The sequence below is a fragment of the Heliangelus exortis genome, chromosome Z (assembly GCF_036169615.1).
Source record: "Heliangelus exortis chromosome Z, bHelExo1.hap1, whole genome shotgun sequence".
In the NCBI taxonomy this organism is placed as follows: Eukaryota; Metazoa; Chordata; class Aves; order Apodiformes; family Trochilidae; genus Heliangelus; species Heliangelus exortis.
Window position 1 is genome coordinate 48,025,415 of NC_092454.1, and position 6,000 is coordinate 48,031,414.

General features: G+C 41.8%; 1 protein-coding gene across 1 annotated transcript in view; it reads left to right on the plus strand.

Moving 5' to 3' along the window:
* DMRT1 (doublesex and mab-3 related transcription factor 1) overlaps positions 1-6,000 on the plus strand; it is a 58,855-nt gene that overhangs the window by 51,143 nt on the left and 1,712 nt on the right. The window lies entirely within an intron of this gene.

Below are 6,000 nucleotides of genomic sequence, written 5' to 3' on the forward strand. Positions count from 1 at the left end.
TCCACATGGGAGCTGGTACCTGGTCCAGGGCTGTGATGAGGCCTGAGGGATGGGAAGATAATTATAATCAATGCAGAGTATTTTTAGCACATTTATGCACTTGCAGATCTTGGCAGGAATTCTCCATCAGCAGGAATTATTTAATCTGAGCAAGAGATGTGAAGAAGGAGACAGCAATGTGGGGTTTTCTAGGTTAGTTTGCACAGAGTAGAAGCAAAAGAACTAAAAGATCTTGGGGATTCACTGAGTGTGACCATCCTTCAGAAACATGAGTTACTGCATCTTTAGAAAATTTGAATCTTTCAAGTTCAGAGGAAATCTTGAAAACATAGATGATGAAAATTTGTCTCTTAATTTCCTCAAATCTTGGCAGCTTCTGTGTGGCTTTGTACAGGAACCATTGAGCCACAGGCTCATGACTGCTGATGCCTTAGATCTGCATAGGCAGAACACCGGAGTATGAGACTGATTGCATGGCTGGTTTGTGAAGAACTGCCAGCCTGCTACTGGCACTGTTTTTTCCACTCTAGTATTGGTCAATAGTCCTCCATCTTTTCAAACAGTGCTTTCACATAGGAACTAATCACGTGGGAGATTTAGTGGAATTATTTTTTCTTTTTGATTTTTTGTTCATTAACTCCGTGCTTATAGGAGTTGAACATTTGGCAACCTAGAGTTAAACACTCCAAGGCTGAGAGGCAGCTGAATCAAAGTTGCTTAGGAGAACTTAGCTTGGACTTTTTGCATGTGTTTACATTGAGATTTCATCTTTCACATCTTATCAAAATACACATCAAGGTCAGAACACACCCTGGCACTCTTGTTGGCACCATAGTGCTTTCTCGACAATGGGAAAATCATGGGTTTCTCTCCTTTTTTTTTTTTTTTTTTTTTTTTTTTTTTTTTTTTTTTTTTTGTCAGCAGCTACTTTTTTTTTCCAGTGCTCTGTGGGTTTTTTGCCTTATTCTTTGTAAGGTGGTTGCTGTTTGTGCTATGATACCTGTAGCTCAGTAGACTGTTTGCTGACAGTGGGTGACAGAATTAGCCCCCTCATCTGAGCAGTGGAGTGGCAGGGTACCATTAACTTGGGTAGAAACCGGGCAGTGTTTTAAAACTGAAAAGCCCATGGTATTTCTAGGCCACTAAACCAAGCTTCTTCCAGAGCATTGCTGGTCACCCCACTGCATCCAGTGGCAGCACCGAGAAGATGAGTTGGTGCCAGTCCTTCAGATGGTACCTGGGGAGAGTGACACCACCATGGTCTCTAATTGCACCCTTTGTGCAGGTAGCATGGCTTGCTTCTTGGTTTGACTGCCACAAGTTTCCCAGGCATGTTAGTTTTTCAAGATACTTCATACAGAATCTGTGGAGCCTGGAGTGGAAGTCACTGCTTGCTTGAACAGCATCCACTTCCAGGTGGTATTTGCAAAGGGAAGATGCTTTGGCTATAGAGAAGGTACCTGAAAAGCTGTTCCTGTCCACCCTCACAGCAGAGACCCAGGCATGCTTCAGTGATGCTCCAGTGCCCTCGAGCTGCCAGCAAAGGTCTGGTTCCACTCCACTTCATCCCTGCATGTGTGGGTGTGCTGGGGAGGAGTGCACAGGCCTTGACAGCATGTGGGACTGGCATACTGAGTCCTACTTCCCTTTTCCCTGAAAAAGAAGGTGAAAGAGTTTTTAAAAATTGATTGTACCCCTGTCACAGTCCGATATTAGCCACTGTGCATGCACACACTACAGACTGCAAAGTAACCACGTTTATGGTTTGAACGAATTACTATGGTTTATTTCAGGGAAAAAATGACACCGCTTTTGAAAGGAGTCTTAGGAAGGAGTTCATAGTGGGAGGGAAACAGGGAAAACAGGTTTTTTAAAGCAATTAATCACCCCGGAGAAAGGGCTATTAAGAAAGAAAGAGAACGATTAAAGGTCTTATTCACCCTCCCAAGAAAGTCTCCATCGGCCACCGGTGGGGGTGCTGCTGTCCGCGCTGCTCTCTGCTGCTTCTCCTCTTCCTCTCTCCTCGTTTCTTCTCTCCTCTCCTTGCTTCTTCTCTCATTTTCCCCCTCTGTCTTCTGACTTTTTACATAGTAAAATACACATAGTAAAAAGTTTCTTCTTGCCAGAGGTTGCAAGCTGGTAAAAGCGGGTCTTTCCTTTGTATTCAGATTTCCTGGAATTCTTGTATTTCCTACCAATTTGCATTGCTAATAAGTCTGGCAGCTTATAAGCATTTTGTCTTTATAATCCTGACAAAGGAGGTGGGGATCTGTCGATGAGTTTTCGATGGTGGAAATGAGTTTGATACATTTTAAACAGTGTAAGCAGAACCGGGGAACCAGGCTTTTGTGGGTTCAAGTCTGATACATTTTAACGGAGTAAAGTAAGATCCGGGACCAGGGGATTGCTGAATCAAGAGGCAATTTTTCCTATTTTCAATGTATCCACATTACAACCTCTCATTTTTAAATCCTTAAAGACTGCTCCTTACTGATAGTTTAATAGTTTTTTAAATGTAAAGTCAGAAAAATATTTAGTTCTCAAGCATGAATATCCTTCTGCTTTCGTACATCACTGAAAGTGTATTATTCTTTTCAGTCCATTGAATTCCAGGGATCACTCATGTTAAAAGTCAATGCTATTTCCAGTGCCAGAAGATGTAAGGTTTTGTGTTTATGGTTGGAATACTTCCTCGCTTCTATTCCTGTGTGATATTAGCCAAAAACTTTTCAGATCCATATTGTTTACAAGTATTTAGGTGCTTCCCAAGGGTGAAATATAATTAGATAAAGGAATAGTCTTTAAAAACTGTCACAGTCCCTATTCTGGTACTGTTATTTACACAGATAAGGGCTGTGTAACTACAGTGGGAGGATCAGCTGCAAGACTCAAACAAATGAAACTCATAGACATAAAGTAAAAAGAACATGATTTTTGTTTCTTTGAACTTGGAATTTCTACATTTTATTGCTGTCTGATTAAAACACTGGAACGGAATTGCTCTTTTCCTTTTTTGCTGCCTTTTTACAGCAGCATGTCCTAATCCAAGTATATTGGCTCTTATTACTGCCCTTGCACCTTCCCCCTGTGCCTTGCTTGAAGTCGAAGTCTGTCTGAGTGAGCAGTGCAGACTTGTATACAAGAGTAGCATGCTGATCTGATAGAGATAATATCTTGGTAGTGCTTCGTGTGGCTCTTGTTACATACCTCTATGCACATTCAGAGACCAGCATGTACAGCCCAAATTGTCTTACTGTCAAAACTTTGATCAGTTTGGAAGTCAGTGGAAAAGCAGCCCATGTTAGTTAGGTTAGATCAGTGCTTCAGACCCTAAGGTGATCTGTGAGATCAAGCAGTTGGTGACTGGAACTGTTTCTTATGTGATGACACTTTCTATTTGAAGTTTGATTGGGATGTTTGATGGTTTGTGAGAAATGTTGGAAGTTTGGTGGAGCTCTATTGATCCAGAAGGCTTAGGAGAAACTGCTTGAGGTGCTAAGAAACACTTAAGGGTTTCTATATACTAAACAAGCTGTCCTCTGTGTCATTACCCAGGGTTTGTACTAAATTAATGTAGAATTGCTGAAAAAAGTAGATCCTAAAAACAAAGTGGCAGATTTGTTGTCATGGGGCTTTAACAGCCATGCTGTAGCTTTTTGGGTGGGTTTTCTGCTGGATTCTTTCAATTTAGGAAAAACCTTTCTGTGAGTTTGTCATAGAGATTTAAGGATCTTGGTATTTAAAAATGGGCCTTTCCACCACTCCAGGCACATGCACACAAAAAATATAAGCAAATCCTTTGAAATACATAGGCTTATTTCCCATTTGGCTACTCAGGAGCAAACAAAAAAATTATTCCACTTCAACTGCAGTTGCTTCCTTCACATGCCTGTCCTGGACCCTGGAAACACAGACATGCTCAGCACGTCCTGAATCTTAAAACATTGGGTTTTGCTAAATCAGAACAGAGTAGGTTTCAGAGTTAAGAGAGCTCAGCCCTTGAACAAGCCAGCCTTGTTGAAGCCACACTGCTATTTGTTTACTATGTAATGCAAAGTAACCTCATGGAAAAAGAGATTATTCCTAATGCTGGATGTGACCAGATCCAACCAAAGCTTGTGTTGTTGGCAGGCAAAAGGTAAGGTGCTGAGTGGCCATCGAGGAGCTAGCTAGGCTCCAGCACACTACAGAAGAGGTGCTGACTGCTGGGTTTTCTGTAGGTGATTTCCCCTTTGACATTGGGGTGTGGACCTGCAGGGTATCTCTATTTGTCTTTTTTTAGTAGTCAAAACACAGACCAGTCCAGTAAGTTACTCTGCTGGAATAATGAATGTTGTGTGCTTCAGATCATGGAAGTGTGGTGCAGAGTGACTGTGTTTGCTTTAGAATCATAGAATGGTTTGAATTGGAAGGGAACTCTGAAGGTCATTTAGTCCTCTGGCCTTGTGATGTGATCCCATTTTACAGGTTCTGTTCCCTTCCAAGAGGAACAGAAATATTCACGGAATCACAGAATTATTCTGGTCAGAAAAGATCTTTAAGGTCATCAGCCTAACTACTGTTAACCTAACTCTACCAAGTTAGGCTAAACCATATTCCTAAGCACCTCATCTACTCATGTTTTAAACACCTACAGGATGGTGATTCAACCAGGTTGGTTCCTCATCCTCTGCTCATTTCCCGGGGATCCACGTTTGCATCTGGTTAGTCCTAGGAGCTCCTAGGCAGTGGTAAGATTTAAATCACAGACTTAGCAGAGGAAATGAAATGGAAAGGCAAGTTATATCCTCATCTGGACTTCTCCTTGGACTCTACCATTAATCCCACTTACACACTGAAAAGAGGAGGTAGGAAACACAGCATCAGGAATCACTGTGTTCTCATGGCAGAAGAGGCTGGCTTTTGCAGCTTGCAGGAAGTGTTTCTGATTTGTAGCACTTCTGGGTTTCAGGATTGGTGAGCTGGAAGAACTAAAGCTCTACAGAGTTGTTTACCAGCTGCACGTTACCCAATTGCTGTTCTAGACTACTCCAGGTGAAAGTCAGTGCCCTCCTCCAGCAATCCAGTGTTTATTCAGGCATGGAGATGTTGGAGACTTGTTTTGGCTGTTTTGTTTGCTGATGACATAGAAGAGGAATATGTAGTGCTCCAGACCCAGATTCCTCTTTCTGCGTCATTAAACAGTCATTTGCAGTATGTATAAAAACTTTGGAAATTGTGGTTACTACTTAGTCACCCCCTCTTATTGAACACCTACAATGTTTTTTGCTAGAAGAAAATCTATTGTGAGGTTAACATCCGATTCATCAGGTTAAAAAAACTACACATTTCTTTCAAATCTGAAAGACGATAGTAGTGTTTGCTTTTGCAGGGTGATGTTAGAACATTACTTGTTGCTTGCATGCATTAGAGACTTGCATGAAATCAAGGAGCAAGATTCTGCAATGTCAAAAATGGGCAAAACTTGCTGAAAGTAGTGGAAATTGCTGTAATTTAGTCACAGGAAAAGCAGGTGAAAATTATGCATGAGAAATCAACTCCGTAATATCTTTCCCATTCCTTGGTAACGAGTGTTGTATTTAAAATAAGGACAAATCAGGAATCTGAACTGCAAATGGCAATCACTGCAGAAACATGTTACTACCTAAATGGGATGTAGGTGTTTTTTCAAGACAGTGTTTCTCATTTTCTCAGTGATGGGGTAAACCCAGGTGGCTGCTGCTTACACTCCTTGAATCCCCCTGGATTTGCCTGGCCATTGAAGTCTGGCCTGACCTTTTTCATTGAACTTCAGACGTGCTAGAACTCCCTGGAGTCTCCAGGCATCTTAAGCTCGAGCATGGAGGAGCTGCTCGCTTCGGCACAGTGATGCTGGCTGGGGGACAGATTAAGCCTCAACTCCTGTGTTCCTTGTTCTTGCACAGTTGTACTAGATTCATCATGGCTTCTGAAAAACAAGCTCAGGTTGTAAACAATATTCTTTTTTAAAAGATCACAGCC